Source organism: Panthera leo, chromosome B2, assembly GCF_018350215.1.
Source record: "Panthera leo isolate Ple1 chromosome B2, P.leo_Ple1_pat1.1, whole genome shotgun sequence".
Lineage (NCBI taxonomy): Eukaryota > Metazoa > Chordata > Mammalia > Carnivora > Felidae > Panthera > Panthera leo.
The window spans coordinates 19,680,131-19,705,471 of NC_056683.1; the positions used below are offsets into that span (position 1 = coordinate 19,680,131).

Sequence of the window (25,341 nt, forward strand, 5' to 3'; positions counted from 1 at the left end):
TTGTGGCCCAGGAAGCCAGTGCTTAATTTGAGGAAGAAAATGAGCAGTTAGGTTATAAAGTAGCAGATATCCAAGTAAACTCATTGATACTCTTAGAGTTCTTTTATTTACTGGCAATGTGGCAGGGCCACCCCGCCGTGCCCGTGTAACAGGTATAGCTAGGAGATGTGGAGTTAGAGTTAAATGGCAAAAGAGGCACAATTGTAAGTTTGAGAGACAATCGGAGAAAATTTTCAAACTATTAAGAACATGAAGGCTGCTGTCGTTTGCAAGTTAGAGCCGGCCACCTCAAGCTAAGGTCTTTTTTCTTAATAGCATTGAAAAACGGAAACGAAAGAAGGAAAGAGGAGAGGTAGAGAATTATATGCATATATCTTTGTTTTCTTTTTTGAATGCTGCACGGGTTAAAGGCAAAACCTGATATAAATATCATACTCAGATGGAAGAAGAGACGAATCTGATGTTGCCCTTCATTTTAGTGGTGTCTCAGCTCAGTGCTGCTAACCTCCCATTCTCATCACAGTCACCTTGTTAAAGGGCTAATAAGCTGTCGTTAAGATTTCACTCTCGAGATGAGAATATCAGGCTTCATTCTAGAAGCAAACTTTTTTTTTTTTGTAAATATTTTGAAGTATTCCACATTGGTGTTTTTTTTTTTGTTTTGTTTTCAAACTGTTATTTGAATCCTGGTTAGTTAATATTCAGGGCAATATTGGTTTCAGGAGTAGAAGCCAGTGATTCCTCACTTGCACACAACACCCAGTGTTCATCGTAACAAGTGCCCTCCTTAACACCCATCACCCATCTAGCTCATCCCCCACCCACCTCCCTCCATCTACCCTCTGTAGTTTGTTCTCTATCTTTAAGAGTCTCTTATTGTTCATTTCGCTCTTTCATTTACTCCCCCTCCCATATGTTCATCTGTTTTGTTTCCTAAATTCCATGTATGAGTGAAATCATATGGTATTTGTCTTTCTCTGAGTGATTCCACTTAGCTTAATACTCTGTGGCTCCATCCACGTTGTTGCAGATGGCAATATTTCATTTTTTTGATGCCTGAGTAATATACATTGTATATGTGTATATGTACATATATGTGTTATATATATAAATACATGTGTGTGTGTGTATACTTGGCTATTGTTGATAATGCAGCTATAGACATTGTTTTGAATATAAATAAATTAATAATTGGAAGATTTTAAGCTGTGATTGATTTTCTTGCGGTATCCCCAGTTTGACCTCACATCATTTTTCATCACAATGGAAGTTTTGCTATACACACTGTTGGTTTCACACCACATGATGTGTTCCTCCCCAAAACTTGTTGATACAGCCTCAAAGGTTAGCAAGGGCCTATTTAGGGCTGAGTTACTTTAGGATTGGCTCTTCTGCCTTACAGATTTGAACCCTATACAATCGCTCTATCCTAGAGACCACGTCAAAGAGCAACTCACAGGCCAGTCAAACAAGGCTAGAAGGCCAGAATTAAAACAAATACTTTCAATCTTTGTCCATGTTGTATCGAGGATAATAAGCGAACATCAATACAGTTACAGGAATGACCAATAACAAAGTGAAGCAAAGATCACATACATACATATAAATGTGTGTGTGTATATACATATATGTGTGTGTGTGTATATATATATATATCATGAGTCTGTATATATACATATATATATGTATACACACATATATCCCAAAATGAATAGATTCTGTAGTCCAACTGAACTCCTCAACTGAACCACTCTATACCTACGTACATTCTTGCTTATCTTTAAGAACTCAGATGAGCAAATGATGATATTATATCCAACTATGTGATACCACTGAGACAACATTTCCCCCTCTGTCTTTTTTTTTTCCCATTGTCAGGCAAACTTTGAATGCATCACCACTAAATGCCATATGAAAAGCATAAAACGGAAGAGATCATAAAAGACCTACTGACAGGAATCCAAGTTTCAGCTCCTACGCTGCACTTACCAGTTGAATGTTTGTAAGATTTTTGTTTGTCGTTTAAGCTTCTTAGTTCCTATTTTCTTCCCCTATAAAATAGGAGTTATTGAACAAGATTCTCTCTAAAGTATTTTCAGCTCTAAAGATATCAGCTTCTATATTTCCACAGGTTATATCTTCCAGGAGTTAGGGAAAAATATCAAGTTTTTAGCATCAGAGATACCATGAGATTTTATTTCTTCACTTGCAAATTGACCTATTAGAAATGAAATAATTGGGCATGAATCTATATAACTGTAATCATTAAGAGCTTTTCCTGGGTCCATCTCAATGTACCCCATAACCCTTATTTGTTCACAGCTGTATTCCCAACATGGGCATAGTATCTACCACATAGGATGAGCTCGGATTATGCTCATTGAGTAAATAAGACAATGAAGAAACAAACATACTCATACCCCTGCGGACTGTTGTCTTTATCTGGAACATGCAAATATCAGGAGAAAGCACATACCCACAGCAATTTAATGAAAGGGAGATTGAAGGCCACCACACTGTACTTGATGTTAAAGTGTGATGTTCAGACCACACTCAAGATATCTGATTTTGCAAGAAGTACCCCAGATGCATGCCGGCTGACTTTTTGGGATCCTGGCATCTCACACCACATGGTCACCGCAGAAGTGCTGTAGGAAGTAAGGGAATCCTGGAGGCAAAACCTGTTTGCAAAGGAACAGATCCTTCTCACCTGTCCATCCCAGGAAGTCTGCATCCGCTTCTCCGTGCACATGAAAATGACGCTAATAATGCTGAACTAAAAATCTGCCTTTCTTGAGTTCTGTTCTCCATTTTGAAGCCACCCATTACTGATACTGAATCATAAACAACACCCTCTCTCCCCTACTCGGATCAAAAAGTTCAAGAGGTGAAACCCACTGTTATTTTGTTTGTTTGTTTGTTTAAGTGACAATCCACTGTTTTATTTCCTGATCAGAAAATATATGAGGGCTACACGTTAAGTTCTTGTCGCCTTGTTTCATGTCCGATGTCTTCTGAGTCATACATGTATTTATTACATGTCTCAATATGTAAAAAGAAGAAAGAGAAAAAGAAAGAAAAACTGAAAGAAAGGGGGGAAAATCTCGGTTTCAAATAATGAGCACGTGCACCTTTTTGCCTCAGGCCTTCATACACAATTTAGCCAGGAAGCCAGGGTAGATCATGATTTAGCTTTTGACATCTCCTGCCTTCAGGCCAGGAGAGACTAATACCGATTTCTGACTCTGAGCACGCCACAGGAAAAAAAGTGAGAGAGAGAGGCCTTTTATTGACTAAATGATAAAGAGGTTTGTAATGATAAATAACAGTCATTTTATTGTAGGAGTCCCCAGAAAAGATGCATTCTGCAGTGTCTGAAGGAGCCTAAAAGCTGAGGTTGGTTCCCTATGGAGCCGAACCTGTTAAACTCCAATTTTTACAGCCAGGGATAGGGGTCACAAATTGCGGGGACCTCAGGCTATTAAAACCATACACGCACACTGCGTACTCGTGGCTGCAGCCTGTTTCTTGGCTCAAGGAAAATTACCAAGGGCTGGATCCCAGGGTGATTGGTGGATGGCACGTCTGTCTGTCAGTCTGTTATCTGTGGGTCTGCACCACCTTCTTCTGGCTCCACACGCTCAGGTTCTGATTCAATTCAGCAGCTTCTATGCTCAGGCTGTTGGAGGAATCACTGCCAGTTTTGATCGATAGTTTAATTGTAAACTTTGGGAACAATAATGGATAATTTGGCTTGAACCGTCCATTATGAGCAATGTTGTCTAGGAGAAAGCCTTCAAAATTAAACAAGAGTTGGGCCACATTATTGCATTTGTACAACACACCCACAGTTAAATAAATCCCCCTTTACAAATGCTGTCTTGACATTCTATGGAGTTCAATAAACATAGGCCCAGGCGAAGAAGGAAGAAAGAAAATAGCAAATGGACCGAAGTGATAGCTCCTTACCCACTCGTTGCCTCTGCAAGTTGTTGTTGTTGTTTTATTGTTATTATTATCATTACAATAATTCTTTAAAGTCCTCTTCAAATAATGAAAAATCTGTAAAAAGAGAGGAATCATTTTTCAGGGGAAGATTTTTTTTTTAATAGAAATTGAAGTCAATGAAATTTGAGAAAGGTGGAAATGAAGGTGACGTTAAGAAAACTAAATAAGTTATAGGGGAAAAAATATCCTAAAATAGCCATGGTATTGGTGACTACCGTAGAACAGACTTCTTAGAGACATAGGCAAGGCCATTTGGGTATCAGTTATTTCTCCAAAAAGAAACTCTCTGTGAAGCAAAAAAAAAAAAAAAAAAAAAAGAAAACAAAAACAAACAAACAAACAAACAAAAAAACAGGAAGGGAATCACTTAATATTCAAAATTTAAAACTCTGAGCCCTAAACCAAAGTGTTCCCTGGTGATAAGGTAGGGTTCAGTTCCCCAAAGTTAGGTGGGGGCTTATCCTGATGTCTCATAGGAACATTTTTCCAAGGAGTTATCCAGAAAGAGATCAAGAAAGTATTACCATGCCAAATAGAAGGACTCTATAACGTAGGGACAAAGAAAATGGGAGTTTTAGAGACACCTGGGTCCAAAGGTCAGCTCTGTGATTTCCTAACTATGTAACATGGACAAGCTGCCTAAACCTACCCGTGCCTCAGTTTACCCATACTTTGAGTGAGGAGAATAATAGTGCCCAGTCCATTAAGTTATCATAAGCATGAAATACATTAATTCATGAAAAGCACTTAAGACAGTGGAAGGCACATAATATCTGCTGGCTTGAAAAATAACTCTAATTGTTGTTCCTAAAACGGGATGAGTCGCCAGTTTTCAGCAGTCTACTTTAAAGTCTTTGTGTTTCTTTGTTTAAATGTTTATTTATTTATTTTTGAGATAGATGAGAGTGCTCATGGGGGGAGGGCCAGAGAGGGAAGGAGAGAGAGAATCCCAAGCTGGCTCAACGCTGTCAGCACAGAGACCAAAATGGGACTCAGTCTCACAAACCACAAGATCATGACCAGAGCCGAAATCAAGAATCTGACGCTTAACCAACTGAGCCACCCAGGAGCTCCCAAAATCTTTATATTTCTAATTCCAAAGATTTGGTCTTTCCTTTTGCATGGAAGGAGGAGAGACTGTCCTTTGACACAACTTGTTTTCAATCCATGTTTAATGCCTAGCTTCTTTAGGAGATAAGAAGCAAAGGGCGATCTGTGGCTTGTCAGATACAAGGCATCTCATGTCGCTCTCAGTCCAGTGATGTCACTTTGACCAGCATGGCAGTAAATTGCTTGCAGGCCAATAGTAAACTTAAGGCTCCACCAGTCCCAATGCCTTACATTCTGTCCTTTTAACCAGCTCTGGGCCACTAAACTCTGTATACTCGGGGATGACCCCCAGACTCCTTGGTTAATCCCAAGATGAGGGAGTCATATCTACGGGGCTTGGTACATTTTGATTATAATCAAGTGGTCCAGAATCAGGTTGACCTGCCTGGGGTCCAATTTCATCATTGACTTGCTGTATAACCTTGTCTATGGATATGACTACTCTGGGATTAAGTTTCCTTATTTGTTAAATACAGGTAATGATATCTACTTCTCAGGATTGTGATAAGGATTTAAAAGCAATCAGGTAGGGGAACCACATTTAAAAATAGCAGTGGTTGTTGTTATGATTAAAGTTATATTTTTACTCAATAGAGTTTTCTTCTAGCCAGCCCCTGAGACAGCATTCCATTTCTTCTGCAATGGCTCTGCATGGTCCTTGGGTTCAACTTTACCCCATGTGTTCCACTTCTCCTACTGGGGCTTATGCCTGTGTCTACATTCTAGAATTTCTATAATGATAATGTGTCCACTGTCTCAATTAAAAAAAAAATAGAGACATGGCTCACTCTTTCTAGAAGTCACATCATTAGTGCCCCATAAATCTATGTCACATATAACTAACAATAAGATAGACAAACTTATGCTGCACTTACAGGGCTTGGATAAATAAAGGTGAGGATCCTTGGTTATCAATGGTCAAAATACATTAGCTCTTTATCTATAAAGAGCTAGAAAACTTAATTATGTTCAGAAGAGGATCACCAAGATGAGAAAATGTCTGGAAACCACACAAGAGAAATAGGAGGAAATTTGGAGGGGGGTTTGTAGCTATCTTAAAAGGCTGTGATAGAGGAAAGTAGATAGATGTAATTATGGTCAGAAGCAATACCAATGGAAGGAACATCTTTTCAACACTTTGAGCAATAGCATAGATGAAAATTCTGCCCCAGAAAGAAGAGACAGTCCTGTTCCTGGACAATACTTGCTGTTCCTTGCACACAGGTTGAAGTCCGGAGTATTATTTTAAGGAGAGGTGTGAGATTAGATGATCTCAAATTCTATTCCAACGCTCAGACTTTATGATCTGACCATGCTTCAGGGAATCGGTGCCTTAGTGCTTTATCAAGTCGCAGAAGCTAGTCCTGTAAAATGAATTTGACATCTAGGGCATGCAAATAGCCTCTCCGTTTCTCAGAGTCCCGGCAATGGCTTGGGTACAGAAATTTTCTTCCGCAGACCATCACAAGGTGAAGAAAGCAATGGTCATCAAAATAAGAGGTTCCGATTCTGTACACTGTTCCTCTATCCCCAGCAACTGTGACCTCGAAACCATCGTCATTTTCATTAAAGTTTGCATCAGAAAAATAACCTCACTGTAAGAGTCTGCATGTACAACAAATGTGAAAAACATTCCATACGTATTTCAAATACACTTCCAACTTGGGACTCTTTTAAAAAATCTCCTTTGCTCCATTTGAGAAAATCTTCACTCCAATACTTATTTTTTCTTCATTCTTCAAAGATCTCTTTCTCCGTTATTTAAGAGCATGCATCTTCCCATTGCCTGAGATATCAAATGCTTTCCATAAGCAGATTTAATCTTAGAATATCCTCCTCTCTTCTTTTTGTAGACATTTGATTCAGCATCGCCCACACGGAAACCCAGGATGGATAAGCTATCCTTTGCATTGTTATTGACAAATACTTACTTGTTATTGCAATAGACTATGACAATAAGTTATTTGCTATTGACCAAATTTTGACAGTGTTATAAAATATTTTAACTTGAACTGACACGGGAGTAGATGATCACGCAGTCATTCCTCCTAAATAGTACCCGGGGGCGGGGGGGCGGGTTGTGCCTATATACTCTTTTCCCAGAATAAAGAACCCCCCAGGGATTTGAGATGAAGGACCATTACTAACAAAACGTAACCACTCAGTAAGGTTTTTATGAGACATATTGTATTAAAAATGCATGTAAAATTGGAATGTTTGCAAGCATGCCCCGTTGTTCTTGAACCTTTATAAGACAACAAATTAAGGTGCTCACTCTAGGAATGTTTGCTAAAAATACTTCTACATGGCCTCCTTACTCGAGTGACTGACACATATGTGAATCTAGTAAATTAAATCCTCTAGTCAAAAGTCTTCAACCTGCATTCAACCTAACAGCAGCCTGGTGAACATCCTCGAAGCTGCCAGACAGTGAAGTTTTGGGTTGAATAAATGTCTTGGTTTTTATTTATAAATGCTGTACTTTTCCTTTTTTAAAGTAGAATTTTGGAAATCTGTTGATTTGATCCCCCCCCCGCCCTCCCCCCCCCCCGATGGTGAGTTAAAATTTCCAGTTCATTTAAGTTTCAGTTTGTTTTGTAATTAATTGAGTTTAATGAAGGTAGACCCTGAGATTCTCTTTTTTCACTTCTCCTCTTTTCTCTGGAACTTGAAATCCTGTGGCTGGTTCCTCCACAGCTATAGAAACTGTCATATCTGAGGAGGTCACCTAGAAACAAATAAATGTCTGCACAGGTCACACTTGGATGTGCTCAGGGAGTCCCCTGTTCCAGTCACTGGGATGACATAGAATTTTATTCTTATCTTGGTCACGGACATTTCCAAAGGAAACTCGGCTTTCGATATTTTAATTTCAGTTTCTTGTTCATGAAATATCTTTTCCAGAGAGAATTGTTCTCAGGTACTAAATATTTTACATCCATTTGACCAAAAGCAAGTTATGTCATAAATAGCATATGCCTCTCACTTTATTGATATCTGTTGGATATTGTGACTTAGAAAGATAAGTATTACCCAGACACTGAGCTCTGAGTGCCATATCCTTTTAAACCCTCTATTGTTTTTTCTCACTCTGGCAGGGAAAAGAGACTCTATTTATACTCACACTTAAATAATCCCCCAAAGAGGGACTAAACATCATACTACGTCAAAATTTGGACAAAGTTTGATCGAATGGGATTTGTCCATGGCCCTATTCACTTTCTTTTTGTGTATCATTTTACTCTTTCTGAACACCTGTCTCCTTTTGTTCCAGAATTCCCTATATGGTAACTTCTTCCTTCTTTTCCTTTTCTTCTTTCCAGACGACTTGGGATATCTCCAGAAAAGTATAGATTCTCTCTCCCCCAAAATGCACCTACCCCAAAATCCTGTGGACAACCTAAGGGTATTTACAAACACCGGAGATGCCTTGATGACCCAAAACCTATATTCTCAACAGAAAAATTGAAAGTATGCTATGACAACAGACTTCATGTATATTTGTTGTAAAGTCTAATTACTGCTTAAAAGAGCATCACAGAGATCATACAAGTAACATCAAAGAGTTTCATGGGGACCTCTAAAATACAAATATATTACAAATTAATCAGTTTCCAAAAGGTACTGGGGTCCAACAGACTCTGCTTCTTGAGTCAATAAAGCATAAGAAAGGCGGTACTATCACTGGAAAGATTAACTTCATTTTATTCACTAAGTTTATGCTGTGTGCTGACTTTTTGAGAAGTGTGGATAATGTGGCCTTCCTCTCTTAGGGGGTCTCAGTCTAAAGGGGTGGTTGATGAGTCAATAGGTAATTCTTGTTCCTTCTTGTAAGGGCTTTGATAGAGAGATGCTGGGAACATCGGTCCCCCCCACGAGGGCTTGGGGGTGGCTCACGCAGGTGTAAGGTACCAGTAAAAGTTAGCCTTAAAAGTTAGCCTGGTACCACAGTTAGACTGATTACCTAAATTCATATGTTAAATTCTAAGGCCCCATGTGGTGGTAATAGGAGGTGGGGGCTTTGAGAGGTGTTTAGTTCATGAGGGTGGATCCCTCACAAATGAGATTGGGGCCTTATAAAAGGACCCTAGAGAGCTCCCCCATCCCTTTATGCCATGTGAAGACACAGGGAGAAGAGAGCCATCTATGAACCAGGAAGCAGGCTCTCACCAGACACTGAATGTGTTGGCACCTTGATGTTGGACTTCCCAGCCATCAGAACTATGAGAAATTAATTTCTGTTGTTCATAAGCCATCCAGCCTATGGTATTCAGTTACAGCAGCACAGACAGACAAGAGAATGAGGAGTGCCCTGTGTGCCTTGAGGGAGGGACAGCATGTAGAAAGAGGGTAAAGCAAGCCCAATGCCTCGCAGTGTGAAACAACATGGCATCTTAAAGAGCGACAGCTGAAATCGCAATTACCAGAGAACCAAGTTTGAAAGACGTAGAGGTGGGAAATAGGAGGAGGTATTTTTTTTATTTGTTTTCCCCCAATAAAGCACAATTACACACTGAAAAAGGTATTTGGATATTTTTAAAAATATTTATTGTCAAATAGGTTTCCATACAACACCCAGTGCTCATCCCAACAAGTGCTCTCCTCAATGCCCATCACCCAGTTTCCCCTCCCCCCCCAATCAACCCTCAGTTTGTTCTCAGTACTTATGAGTCTCTTATGGTTCGCCTCCCTCCTTCTATGTAACTTTTTTTCCCCCTTCTCCTCCCCCACGGTCTTCTGTTAAGTTTCTCAGGATCCACATATGAGTGAAAATATGTGGTATCTGTCTTTCTCTGCCTGACTTATTTCACTTAGCATAATATCTTCCAGTTGCATCCACATTGCTGCAAATGGCCAGATTTCATTCTTTCTCATTGCCAAGTAGTATTCCATTGTGTATATAAACCACAACTTCTGTATCCATTCATCAGTTGATGGACATTTAGGCTCTTTCCATAATTTGGCTATTGTTGAAAGTGCTGCTATAAACATTGGGGTACAAGTGCACCTATGCATCAGCACTCCTGTATCCCTTGGGTAAATTCCTAGCAGTGCTATTCCTGGGTCATAGGGTAGATCTATTTTTTTTTTTTAATTTTTTTTTTCAACGTTTTTTATTTTTATTTTTGGGACAGAGAGAGACAGAGCATGAACGGGGGAGGGGCAGAGAGAGAGGGAGACACAGAATCGGAAACAGGCTCCAGGCTCCGAGCCATCAGCCCAGAGCCTGACGCGGGGCTCGAACTCACGGACCGCGAGATCGTGACCTGGCTGAAGTCGGACGCTTAACCGACTGCGCCACCCAGGAGCCCCATATCTATTTTTAATTTTTTGAGGAACCTCCACACTGTTTTCCAGAGCGGCTGCACCAGTTTGCATTCCCACCAACAGTACAAGAGGGTTCCTGTTTCTCCACCTCCTCGCCAGCATCCGTAGTCTAGGAGGAGGTATTGTGACAGGGGATTCTATTTCACATCAAGAGATTGAAAAGTTAAAAATCTATGAAGTCATTTGCAGAGCGTTAAGGAGGCCAGTGGCATCATCATATTTACACTTTACCTGCCTGTCTTTGGCAAATCCAGAGTGTGCCAAATCCCCTTGAAAGGCCCCATAGTGGGAATAGGGAAATGGAGAAGAGACAGATGCAATGCAGTAAGCTCCCAGCAAGGAAATGTTGCTTTTACATCTTAACTTAGCACAAAGGACTACATTTTTTTCTTGGAAAAGAATGCCCTTGGAAATACAAAGAAAGTTTCTTTTCCTTCCCTTCGTTTAGCTTCATCTGAAATATTGGACCTAAGTCTTGTCTTTTTCTTTTTTCTTTTTTTTTAAATATGTTTAAAGCAGCTAAAACATCCTTGACAGAAACAGCTTTGATGTGTAATGTTCCGTGATTTAAATCATGGCTTTCTTCCACATTTGCACAGAACTTTTCTGAGAAGTGGCAATTACGGGATTATCCACTACTTCTAACATGAATTCTTCGAGCGTTGCTCTAGCTTTTCTTTGTTTAGTTAGTAATTATGTTTTTAAGACACCTTCACTTTGCTTCACTTTCTGAGTAATGGGTGCCGCGATTTAATTTTTTTTTTTTCCTTCTTCAAATGTTTAATGTAAAGCTGGATTTGTGCCATTCTGGGAATCCTCACCAGAAAACAATTCACCTGCTGAAGTTTAATCATACTGTCCAATAAGATGAATCTTCCTCTCTCTGAAAAATGAGAGAAAAATTTTGCCTCTTCAAGGAGAAGAAAGGATGAACACAAACATGGAAGCCTTTTAAATTCATAGAAGATGTAGGACATTCTCTTAAAAACACCCCTCTTGAGTGTCCCCCAGGGCTCCTCAAACTTCTCCAAGTCACTTCCAGTTAAGAGCTAGAACATCCTTTTTGTTTATTTTGGTTTTTTTTATTTTTTTTTAAATCTTTATTATTTATTTTTGAGAGAGAGAGAGAGAGACAGAAAGAGATAGAATATGAGCAGGGGAGGGGAAGAGAAAGAGGGAGACACAGAATCTGAAGCAGGCTCCAGGCTCCCAGCTGGTAGCACAGAGCCTGATGCGGGGCTTGAACCCATGAACTGTGAGATCATGACCTGAGTGGAAGTCAGACGCTTAACTGACTGATCCTCCCAGGCGCCCCTATTTTGGTTTGTTTTTAAACTTTTTACTTTGAATAGATTACAGGTTCAACCAAGTTGCAAAATAATACAGAGAGGTTCCATGGACAATTTTACCCAATTTTTGCCAATAGTAACAAACCTTACATAAGTATACTACAGTACTATTTTTTTTTAATTTGAGAGAGAAAGAGAGAGAGAGAGAGAGAGAGAATCTTAAGCAGGCCCCAGGCTCAATGTGAAATCGACATAGGATTGATCCGTCCTACAACCCTGGAATCACGACCTGAGCTGACCTAAGAGTCTGACACTCAATCGACTGAATTAACCATGCCCCAGTCTAGTACAATATTAAACCCCCAAAATTGACATTGGTACAATATGTGTGTGTGTGTATGTTCTATACCACTCCTATAACTATCATGCAATCAAGAGACAGAACTGTCCCATCACCACAGAGATGCCTCTCTATGACTTTATAGCTACACCCAATCCCTGTCCCCCAATATCTCTAAACCTGGACAATTGCAAATCTCTATACCTATAATTTTATCATTTCCAGAATGTTACATAATGCTATATAAATGGAATCCTGTGTGTATATTAACTTATATGACTTTATATGCCTTTTCCACTCAGCAAAACTTCCTTGAGATCCACCCAAGTTGTTGAATTATCAGTAGTCCATTCCTTTCCCTTTTTCCTTATGAATAGATGTCATTTTCAGATAAGTTTCAGATTCCCAGGAAAATTGAGAAGAAAGCACAGAGTTCTCATATATTGTCTGCTCCCACATATGCAAAATTTGCCCCATTATCAATATTCCACACCAAAACGGCACATTCGTTACAATCAGTAAGCCTATGTTAACATCATTATCACCCAAAGTCCATACTTTACATTAAGGTTCATTTTTGGAGTCATATATTCTGTGGGTTTTGACAAATGTGTAATGGCATCTATCAGGTCTGTATCTAAATTTATTTTTTTTTTGTACATGGAGGTATAGTTGTTCCTGCACCATTTGTTAAAAACACTATTTTATTGACTTTACTCCTTTTTCAAAGATTGGTTGACTATATTTTTGTAAGTTTATTTCTGGGCTCTCTGTTCCATTCCATTGATCTTTTGGTCTCTTCTTTCACCAATATCACATTGTCTTAATTACTATAGTTTTATAGTCAATATTGAAGCTGGGTAGCGTCTGTCCTCCAACTTGTTCTTATTTAATATTGTGCTGACTTGCCTTTTCATACAAACTTTAGAATCAGTTTGTTGATATTCACAAAATAACTTGATGAGACTTTAATTGGGACTGTGACGAATCTACAGAACAAGTTGGAAAGAACTGACACCTTGACAACATTCAGTCTTCCTGTCCTTGAACATGGAATGTCTCTTCATTTACTTAGTTCTGCTTTGATTTATTTTATCAGAGTGTTGTAGTGTTCCTCATACAAATCTTGTACATATTTTGGTAAATTTATTCTAAGTATTTGATTTTGGGGGAGCTAATGTAAAAGGAATTGTGTTTTTAATTTCACATTCCACCTATTCATTGCTTGTATATAGGAAAATGATTGACTTTTATATATTAACCTTGTATTCTGTAACATTGCTATAATCACTTATTAGTTCCAAGAGACTTTTGTTGTTGATTCTTTTGGATTTTTCTACATAGATAATTATGTCATTTGCAGATGAAGACAATTTTATTTCTTCCTTCTCAATCTGTATACCTCTTATTTCTTTTTTTAAGCTTATTCAATTAGCTAGGACTTCCACCGCTACGTTGAAAAGGAGGAGTAGTGAGAGGAGACATATGTGTCTTGTTTCTGATCTTAGCTGGAAAGTTTCTGGTTTCCCACATTAAGTGTGATATTACTGGCAAATTTTTTTGTAGATGTTCTTTATCACATTGAGGAAGACCCCCTTTGTTTCCATTTTGCTGAGTGTTTCGTCATGAATAGGTGTTGGATTTTGTCTAATGTTTTTGCTGCAGCTATTAATATAATCTGATTTTTCTTCTTTAGCCTCAGATGGAATTACAATAATTAATTTTCAATTGTTGAAGCAAATTCTCATATCTGAGATAAATCCCACTTGATCACAGTATATAATTATTTTTATGCATTGTTCTAAACAATTTGCTAACATTTTGTTGAGGATTTTTGCTTCTACCTTCATGAGAGTCATTGATTTGTAAAATTTCTTTTCTTGTATTATGTTTTTCTGGTTTTGATATTAGGGTAATAACGGCCCCATGAAATGAGTTAGAAAGCATTCTCTCTGCTTCTACTTCTGAAACAGATTGTAAAGAATTGATATAATTTACTCCTTAAATGTTTAGTAGAATTTACCAGTGAACACATCTGTGCCTTTTGCATTCTTTTTTGGAATGCTATTAGTTATTGATTTAATTTTCTGAAAGATACAGGCCAATTTAGATTGTCTATTTCTTCTTGTCTGAGTTTTGGCAGATTGTGTCTCTTAAGGGATTGGTCCATTTCATCCATGTTATCAAATTTAGGGGCATAGAGCTGTTCACTGTATTCTCTTAATATCCTTGTAATGTCCATGGGATCTATAGTGTTGTCCCCTCCTACATTTCTGATATTAATAATTTGTGTCATCTCTCTTTCTTGGCCTGGCTAGAGGCTTATCAACCTCTCAAAAGAGTTGATCCTCTTTTGAGCACTATTTTAAGGTGAAACCTTCTCCTTGACCACGTAATGTAGTGAGACTCCATTTCAGTTTCTACAATACAGTACCTCTGGTCATCAGACGTCAGGCAGCCTCCACAGGGTGACAGCCTAGAACTACAGTCAGCATTGCATGTGAAAGCTTCCTTTGATAGGAAAAAGAGGTCTAACTCATCCACAGAGGTCTTCTCTCATATCTAATAATATTTCAGTGAAAATAATAAGTAAGGCTAAAGAAGAGAAACGCTGCCATTGTATTATATTAATGTGACTGGTAAAGAGCCGCTGCCTCTTCCACACTTCAGTTCAAGACCCCAGGCACGTGGCTACTAATATTAAGAGGACAGCACATTTTGAAAGTCATGGATAACTGGGCGGCCTGGGTGGTTCAGTTAACTGTTCGGCTCTTGATCATGGTTTGTGAGTTTGAACCCACATCAGGCTCTGCGCTGACAGTACGGGGACTACTTAGAATTCTTTCTCTCTCCCTCTCTCTCTCTGCCCCTCCCCTGCTCATGTGTTCTCTCTCTCTCTCTCTCTGTGTGTCCCTCCAAATAAATAAATATTTAAAAAATTGAAAAATAAAAAAAAATACAAATCATGGATAACTATTTAAATATAATATAAAACTGCTCTAAATCAAGTACTTGTGCTATTTAGCAACCTAGTAACTGGCTCAGATCTACATTAGAAACACCTAGGATTTTTAATTTTTTGTGTTAATTTCTATAAAAAAGACAAAGGCCTTATACTTTGGAGAAGAAAAACACAGACATACACAGTCATATATGCAAAGAAATAAGTAAAATTTCTGGAAAACCTTGAAAAACTGCTTCAACTGTTTCATTTTTACTTAGTAAGAAAGGAGAAATATGTGAATAAACAGATGTGTTGGAAGTAATAGCGGAGATAGCCTTTTGTTAATAAATTACCTTCAGAAAATTCAAAGAAACAATCAATAGACAAGAACCAATCTATTTCACTCAATAGATTGTACTGAATTATATGCTGTCAGAGAACACTAATAAATAAAATAATATTTGCTTTTGATAAATATGTTTGTAGATCACCAGTTCTAAATTTCATTTAGTACTGCAAAGCCAGCAAACACTTTTATGGATAAAAGCAAAAACAAAAACCAGGCTCTGAATAGATCATAGGTGCAAAGCAGGTCTTAAATTATTTAAGTTATTCTTTGTAATTAAAAAATGTCTAAAGTAATTAAATCATAAATTCTGCTAATAGCCCTCCTCAGTCTGGAGTCAGAATGATGTGGAAACACACACACACACACACACACACACGCACACGCACACGCACACGCACGCACACTGACAGTCACCAATTTCCCTGGCTCTCTATCTTCCTACTCTATAAAATGAGATCAAATTGCCTGATCATCAGCCCCCTTTCAGATCTAAGTTAAGAATTCTATGTCACCATCTATTATATGAAATAAAGCCAATCCTCAAATAAGGAGAAATATAAATGTGTATGAGCATGCCTCTATAGAACATTCAGAAAAGTGTAAGATGTTTTAAAATTTTATCTTAACATAAATTCAGAGTCATAGAAAAATTGAAAAAGTAGCATGGAGAATTCTCATATACTCTTCATCTAGCTTTTCCTGATGTTAACATACTGCATAACCATTAAAAAGTGATCAAAACTGGGACGCCTGGGTGGCTCAGTTGGTTAAGCATCCAACTTTGGCTCAGGTCATGATCTCACTGTTCGTGGGTTCAAGACCCGTGTCAGTCTCTGTGCTTGATAGCTTGAAGCCTGGAGCCTGCTTCAGATTCCGTGTCTCCCTTTCTCTCTGCCCTTCCCCAATTCGTAATCTGTCTCTTTCATTAAAAAAATAAAACATTAAAAAAAATTTAAGTGATCAAAACTAAGAAAATAACATCAGTACAACACTATTCACTAAATCACAGTCTTTATTCAGATTTCACTATTTCTACTATTATTGTCCTTTTTCTGTCCAGAACCCTATGATACATGTAGTGGTCACGTCTCCTTAGTCTCTTCTCATGTCCAACAGTCTCTCAATCTTTCTTTGTGTTCTATGCCCTTAACATATAGTCTTCTGAAGAGTACTCATAGTGTATTTTGCAGAATGAATCCTGGTCTCATATCCCACAGTTTGGGTTTATCTAATGTTTTCCTATGATCACATTAATATTATATACTTTTGGCAAGAATGTCATGGAATTGATGTGTCCTTCTCAGTCTATCATATTAGAGGTACATGATGTTGATATGGAATCCATGTTTTTAATGTTTTGATGTATAAAAAGATAACTTTTACACTCTTCCAACAACTTCTTAAGCTTAGATGTAAATACATTTTATTAATTTTTATTAAACTATAAAATGTATGAAATTACATCGCTCCAAAATCTGAGTAAGCACAAAGAATAGATAAATTCTTTATTCTTTCTGTTAGAAAGTTGTTCAAACGTGGAAAAGAAAGATTGGGGCTTAAAAAAGAGACAAGAAGCTGCTTTCAAACTCATAAAGCTAATACAAAGTTTCTTTGTGCTGGAAGCAGTGATATTTGTGGTTAAATGCACAGTCTATCAGAAGCTTCGTGGAAATACAAAACGAATGGGCAAAATGGAAATATTTGTGAAAGGACACTCTCTTACTGATTTGTCATTTAAAAGATAATGTTGGGGTTGTTTTCTATTTTTAATTAATGCAAATCTGTGTATAGTTATTTTTCTGTATTTTCTGTATTGTGTATATGAAGCCCCCCAAATATGTAAGACTTAATAGAGTAATTTTCTTGCCAATTTATCCAATCCATGTAAACATTTTTTGCACACTTATTTTTCCACCATGAAGAAATCTACCTATTATATTTTCCCCCCAGGTAATACCTCTTCTTTTCCTTCTCTGCACAGAAGGTAGGTATAAACCAGGAGAGTGGGGCATTGCGTTCTCAACAGTCAGAGAAGATTTCATCTGTGCTGTATCTACTAGACTGTAATTTAAAACAATTAGGCAAGAGGGTGATAACTCCTGAGGGTGTGTGAATGCCCAGAAAGAGAATGGATAAAGAAATGGGAAAGACAACTGAAGAAAAAAAATATTCAGGTGTGAGTTTGAGAACAGCAAGATTTATCACTGCATCCAAAGTTAGTAAGGCAAGTTTCCTGCCTTAGAAATATTACAACTCAGGAGTCCCTGGGTGGCTTAGTCAGTTAAGTGTCTAACTCCTGATCTGGGCTCAGGTCATGATCTCACAGTGGTGATCTCACGGTTGGTTGTGAGATCGAGCCCCAGCATCCCTGCTTGGGATTCTATCTCTCCCTCTCTCTCTGACCCTCCCCTGCTCATGCTCTGTCTAAACAAACAAACATATATATTTATAGATATAAATGTTTATATATAAAGAAATACTACAACTCAGATTTTAAAAATATATCTTAACTATAGAAATGAATTCAGCTGTGCTTGGGGGGGGGGGGAATTTAAGAGACTGACTTTCTATACATTAAATTTAAATAGTAATAAAAAAATGTTCAGAAATGAAATAGCAAAATTGTAGGTTAAAACAATTATGAAATTATTTTTTTAATTTAATTTTATACTTTAAGTAAATTTTACCCCCAACGTGGGGCTTGAACTCACAACCCCATGATCAAGAGTCTCATGCTGTAAGGATTGAGTCAGCCAGGAGCTCCCATTTATAAAATTCTTATGTCGTGAGGAACATTTTACATGTTCCTGTTTTCCATTTAGTAACCTAAAAAGCAAATCTCCTATAAGAAGCTCTTTAATTTGAGCACTGATTTATAATTGTTTCCAAGAAGAAAACTGATCTTATCTCTTATTTCCTTTTCCTTTGTCTATGTTTTTATCAGACTTTTTTAATGCAAATTTGAGTCAAAAATAGAATGGGAAAGCACAAAACCACAAATATAAAGACAGTTGTTAATCCAATGGATATCTTCTTTTGCAAATTAGTCCGAAAAGATGAAAGAAATTTCTTTCCATCTTTCTTTCTTTCTTTCTTTCTTTCTTTCTTTCTTTCTTTCTTTTCTTGTTATTTCAAGGCCAAAGAAGGTGACTCTTGAATCTCCACTGTCCTGTTCTGACCACCTTGGGGGCATCGTATTCAAGTCTGGGTGTCTGAATTCAATAGGTCTTTAACCAACAAATGTAACAGTTGACAATTTTGAGGATATTAATAGGAGATGGAAAACCAGTGGAAATACAATAGTCATTTCTAAATATCTGAAGTATTGTCAGGTGGGACAGAGGTTAGAAGAATTCATTGAGAGGCTTTAAGGGCAGAACAAAAACTAAGCAGGTGAAAATCATAGAAAGGAAGTTTTGCCTGAAAATATGTCCGGCTTTCAAAGGAGGTGGTCCATTTCGCATCAATAGAAATACAGAGCAAATGAAACAACCCCTTATTACAAATGTTGTGGAGAGCACTCATTCATTTGTTGAGGTTGAACTAAATAATCTTGAGGTTTCCCACTAAATCTAAGAGGCTATATGTATAAAATAGTTACATAAAATGTATTAAATATTTTAAATGTCTTAAAAGTGCCCTTTTATTTAAAAAAGCCCTCAGTCCAGTACTTTGTAAATTGATGAATGAAGCCTTTTGCAATATGTGAAATTCTCCTAACTTCTTTATTTTGAACCTCAGTATTTTATCAGTCATTTGTATATAACGTGATAGATAGATAGATAGATAGATGATAGATAGACATAGAAAGTTATGAAGCTACATACTTGTGTATAAAGTTATTCAGGCTAATAAACTAAATGAAGCAATCAAGAGTCAAGACTATAATTTCTACTTCACATAGCTTTATGTTATAATTTTTGTTGTTGTTGAAGCAAGTGCATTTCCTAAAAAAGACTCGTATTGTGTGTAACCAAGTTCATTTATGCTAAGTTCTTAAAGGGTTCAGAGAAAGTTAGTTTTTTTGTGAGAACTTCTCATTAAATCTGTTCTATTTCTATTGTTTGCCATTGGTCACATGCCCGTTCCATGTTTCCTCCACTTCTGTTTCTGGAAAATGGGACATCAGAGCTCACAAACAAAGAAGACTGATATTGACAAAAATAAGAATGGCAGGGGATGAGGGAGGAAGGTCACTTTCCTCAAAGTCATTATTCCAACCTTGTAGTTTTTTGTTTCCTCGTTTACTGAGGATGGACAGGAATGAGACCTTGAGTTGCCCTACCCGTATTATCCAAACAATTGAAATAATATCATATGATCAGGGCTAAGGCTTAAAGAAAGCCAGCCAGATTGCAGCAGATACCTAGTGAATCAGCAATATACTGTACATGAAAACTGGCAAACGCAAGTGGTACGAATGAGACAGTAGAAAATAAATTGGGGGGCACCTGGGTGGCTCAGTCGGTTAAGCGTCCGACTTCGGCTCAGGTCATGATCTCACTGTCCGTGGGTTCGAGCCCTGCGTCGGGCTCTGTGCTGACGGCTCAGAGCCTGGAGCCTGTTTCAGATTCTGTGTCTCCCTCTCTCTGACCCTCCCCCGTTCATGCTCTGTCTCTCTCTGTCTCAAAAATAAATAAACGTTAAAAAAAAAAAGAAGAAAATAAATTGGCTTGCAAAGAAGGTAAGAAAACCAGGCGAACTCTTCCCAATGGTGCAAGACGTGGGGGCGTCTACAACCTCAGTGCTCAGCAACAGAGTCCTGATACTAATATTTCAATGAGGAGAAAAAGGGGGAGAGGCTATCACCAAACTTAATACGGCTCCTGTGTCACCAAAGCTTATCTTATCCATATGTCCAGTCCACGGGACCATGGTATAATGATGGTAAGCACAATGACCATGATGATGACTAACACACAAATTAATCCATAAAACTAGGTATGCCCATGGACGTGGGCTTCCCATTTGAGCATCCATTCTCACTGGTGCCATGGAAAAGATTAAAATGCTTCTATAATACACTCCTGCAGAAAAGAGGATGCAAATTTAGACCAAGAATCCATTTCCAATGATTCATGTGGGATGAGGAAGATGTTTATGCTCTCAGATTGTGAGGGATACTGTGTACCAATGAGCATTTATTAAGCACCCTAAAGATACCTGACTCCCCTAGCCCATTTCCTCACCACGGCCAGAGGTACCATTCAAAGCTTGGCACTGATGATGTCCCCCTCCCAATTCGAGGCTTCAAAGCCCTTCTCACTGTGATGGCCAATCAGCCTCATCACTTGCCGCTGTCTTTTCTATACGCTGTTGTCCATGCTTTTTGAATTTCTTGTGTGTTTCCTTGAAAATGACCTCTCACCTTGACATTTTGGCACCATCTGTGCCCTCAGCATGAGATAAGTCCCCTGCTTTTTGCATGCTTCTCACTTATCCTTTCAGGTTTCTGTCTAAATGTTCCTTTCTAGGACTTCTTGAACCATCTTAGCGGGATTAGACAGCCTTCATGTGCTCCTAAAGTATGTCATACTTCTCCTGCAAAGGCACCCAACATTTTATTAGTGGCCCCATTTATTTGTCTCTCTTCCCTGACAAAATGCAAAGTCTATGAAAACTGGAATGTCTCGTCTCCAGTACCTCACTCAGGGCTTGGTACATAATTGGACCACAAAAAAACTGTAGAACAAATGAACAAATGAATTGAGTAGAGAAATAGGGAATACAAGGGGCCAATGTGGGAACAAGTGAGTTAGCTACACAGCTGAGTGTATTTACTCCTCCATATGTAATGCATCACCCTCTTTCCTAGACATGTAGCCACACGAAGGATCCTTCTTGAAAACAGAGAAATGGAAGCAGAATGCTTGGTGCCTCTTCAAAATGATACAATTAATTGGTAGCAGAGACGGGAGAGGGACTCCTATCTCCAGATACTTTCTGCCCCTCCCCCCAAATTGAGATTTATTTTCGCCATGCAGCCACAGACCAAAAGCACCATACACTGGATTAAGTTCCCCCCAAAAGGAAGGGGAAAGATATTAAATGGATCAATAAAGAAGCAAGATATAAGTGTAGTTTCTCTAGAGGCTTTACTTTCATTAACTAACTTACCCAGGAAAAGTATTGCGCAAATAATCCATGGGTGGAAAATGATCCTGGTGCTTGGAGTCCTAAGCAAAGGACTGAATTTGCCTAGAGGCATTTCCAGATTAACCTATCCATACCAGTTCCTCCAATGGAACTGGAAGCATCAGAGGAAATAGACATGCCCGAAACCTGATTTTCAATCTCTCCATAGTTTATCAGGTTTCTGGCATCATCATGTTTTTGTAATTAAACAGAATAGGCCCGCTCACACATAATAACTGAAAAGAGAAAGGCTCTCTAGTTTCAGAACACTGTGTCCTCAGTTTAACAGGCCTGACTCTGGTGCGAAACGAGAGGAGAGCGCTCTGGTTTGCATAAAGCAAACCACAAACTGCCCTCTGGCCTTGCTCTGCTGAGACTGAAAAGATCTTATCAGCCCTTTTCAGATTATCCACTCTTCCATTTCCGCAGCTGGTTACCTTTATGGTATAATCTGAGATTAAATATAGGGGGAAGAATAAAAAAAGAATTACAGGAATTGTACTTAAAATATAATAGTCCCACTAGGAGACATGCAACACTTAAACCTTGAACACCAATGGCCATGCAGAACTCTACCATGGTCTGAGCAATAAATCAAACCCACATGGCTATGACTATTATTTATATACCCGAAAGGCTCCCTGGTGAAAGATAAGAATCAACCTTTTCGTTTTTCATAGAAAAGCAATAGGAAAAGAGTAACCCTAAGGTTCTAGTAGAGAAGAAAAAAAAAAAAAAAAAAAAACATTTAAAATGTGTTTGCTGAAATCTGTTACAAAGTCTTAAGGCCATACCAGGTCTGTGCCCAGCAGTATATGGGCAAACAGGTAGGATTTTGGTGAGCTTCAAGTTCACAATGAAGATTCAAGGAGTGTTGCTTTATCCTAAGAATGTTACTGTGTTACTATTCACAGCGTCTCAAAAGCTCTTAGCCTGGGACGTAAACCCACTGCACCTCCAGGCTCTAATTCCGAGAGTCTTCTGGATGGCCACAGACAGATACTTCATGAACCTGTTCCTTTCACTGAAGGCTGTTGCAATGTGTCATGAGCAGTCCTGTCAGGACATCCAGTTACCAAATGCCTTCCTCTTGATGTCCATCAAGTTGACTAAATTACTCGGTTCTAGGCCACCATTCTTCTTCAGCACCCAGGAACAAATCTCTGAGAAATTTTACTTAGCCAAACAAATATTGGTTTTCAAGTGTCTACTAATCCTTAAAAGATCTTCATTCTTTAAAAATGCATTCTAAAAGCACACGGACTTATGGCGACCCCACAGATCCTCACAAAATTTTAGGTGTGCCTGAGTGATCTGTGAGTGCCGGTTATCAATATTCATTTTATTTATTTATTTTTTAGAGAGAAAAAGAGACCCTGAGTGGGAGAGGAGCAGAGAAGAGGGGGGCAGGGACAGAGGATCTGAAGCAGGCTCCGGACCAACAGCCATGAGCCCGATGTGGGGCTTGAACTCATGAACCACAAGATTACGACCTGAGCCAAAGTCGGAGGCTCAACCAACCAAGCCACCCAGGTGTTCCTCACTATTCACTTTAAACAAGAATTTATTCAAACATATTAATTGATACTTGAGGATTTTTGAAGACTTTGATTTTTCACCATATTCACAATGAAGAAAACATTCTGTTTTATTTCCACATCGTTTTTGTTTTTGCTCTTTGGTAATTGCTAAAGCAATAATCCAAATAAAATTTCAGTCAGGAAAAAAAAGGGGGGGAGGGGGCAACCATTCTTAGGTCCATGTTTCCTACCTTGTTTGTAGCATTTTTTTTTAACTAATATCGTATTCAAATAGAAAGTGGTAAGGTTTCCCACTGAGTCTAGGAAAAAGACCAGAGACCTCTTTCATAGTGAGCCAAATCTTTTCTCTCTCAGAAAAGATTAGAGAAAGTTGTTTGTGATAATTCACACCTTCACCAAAAAAGATCTCATTGGTATCTCCTAGAGAGAAAAAATTATTTATTTATTTATTTATTTATTCTTTACTCTTTTTTTTTTTTTTTTAATTTTTTTAGCAGTTGAGGCTATGCAGGAAAATAAATGCTAAGTTAGTCTTAAAGCATCATCAACCGGTAGTGGTAATTACTTTAACACATTTCATTGACACTGACAACAGAATTACGCTAATTTCAGTAGCATACGAAATGAAATGCAATAGTGTTTGAAATATATAACTATTATATTTTGTGACTGTTGAACTTTCATTTGAAAGCGGAGGATTGGGGCGCCTGGGTGGCTCAGTCGGTTAAGCGGCCGACTTCGGCTCAGGTCATGATCTCGCGGTCCGTGAGTTCGAGCCCCGCGCCGGGCTCTGTGCTGACAGCTCAGAGCCTGGAGCCTGTTTCAGATTCTGTGTCTCCCTCTCTCTGACCCTCCCCTGTTCATCCTCTGTCTCTCTCTGTCTCAAAAATAAATAAACGTTTAAAAAAAAAAAGAAAGAAAGAAAGCGGAGGATTGAGTCTTCCTTAAGATTATGAATCCTTGAAGTTGAAAGTGGAGTGGTTTACATCTTTAGTCTGTCAAGTTTGAGTATGAGCTCGAATTGGTTAAAACCTTAATAAGAGCAATTTTACTCATTCTAAATCAGTTTTAATTGAGGCTTGTACTTCAATTCAAGTTGTGGAAAATGGCCAGAAATGTTACCGCTAGTGTCTGGCTTACGAATAACCCAAATGACCACCTCTCTGAACCCTAGAGTCTACTCCCAGAAGCCCCTGCTGCAGGACAGGCCACACGGTGCTCATGTGACTTATTTAGCAAAAACTCCGAGGATCAGCCACTGACCTAGCACTTTGTGTGTTTTTCTTTCACTGATGTCAAAGCATCAGAAAACCGTGAACTCTAGCCCTCCCTCCCCATTGCCCCAGCCTCCCCTGGAAGTTCAAGTAGGCCTTCAGGGGTGAGCTTGTGAGCACAGGAGGACCTGAGGAGGGACTGAAGAAGCTCGGGGGATTCAAGGTGAAATGCACACAGGATCAAGTGAGATTTCCAAGCACACGCTTCACATCCATTTAGTGTTGGGGCTGTTCCTGTGTTTCTCCAAAAAGAAGTTTTTCCTTCCCCCTCCTTACTCTCTATGGCATTTTAACTCTGAACTTAAAAAAACAACCATGGTATCACCTTTAGACTTTGCTGAGGGGTGCTTTCCCACATATCTTTTAAGTGAATCTCCAAACTGTGAATACAGATATAATTTTTCCCCGTTTTACAACTTCTGGTTCCCTTCACCAGCTGTGTGACCTTGAGTGAAGTACTTAACTTCTCTGTGTCTCATGTTTCTCTTTGGTAAAATGGGACCAATTATAGTCCCAGCCTCAGGATTATAAGGATTCATCAATATGTAAAGTGCTCAGAACCATGTGTGGCCAAGAGAAAGACCTATAGCCTGGTTGCTGGAACCACCATGATTTACAAAGGAGGCTTAGGAAACATGATTTAGTGAGGAGAACCGCCCCTTTACTCATAAAGATTCTGAACCCTGTTCTCAGGATACCTTATCTTCTCTCCACTCCTCCAGACGGCCGCTGGAGTCTGCAGTCTTCATCTGCAGCATAGGTGAAGCAGACTAACTGAAAATTTAGCCATCTTTATAAACATTAGCCTCTGAGACAATAGATTTGATTTCCAAAAAGCTGTCAGAATATAGCTTATTAAAATCAAAAACTGCCCTCTGCATTGTCATACCTGACGTTTAACATATATGTGGACTTGGGTGGCACGGTCGGTTGAACGTCCGACTCTGGATCTCCGCTGCGGTCATGGTCTCATGGTTTGTGAGTTCGAGCCCCGCAGCCGGCTGTGTGGGGACAGTGGAGCCT

General features: G+C 38.7%; 1 long non-coding RNA gene across 1 annotated transcript; it reads right to left on the minus strand.

The window, feature by feature from the left end:
• Window positions 1-3,302: 3,302 nt before the first annotated feature.
• On the minus strand, window positions 3,303-25,341 carry LOC122218956. Its single transcript, XR_006202193.1, has 3 exons — window positions 25,208-25,341; window positions 3,970-4,062; window positions 3,303-3,794 (listed from the first exon to the last, which is right to left on the minus strand). It is a non-coding gene; the product is annotated as an uncharacterized LOC122218956 (long non-coding RNA).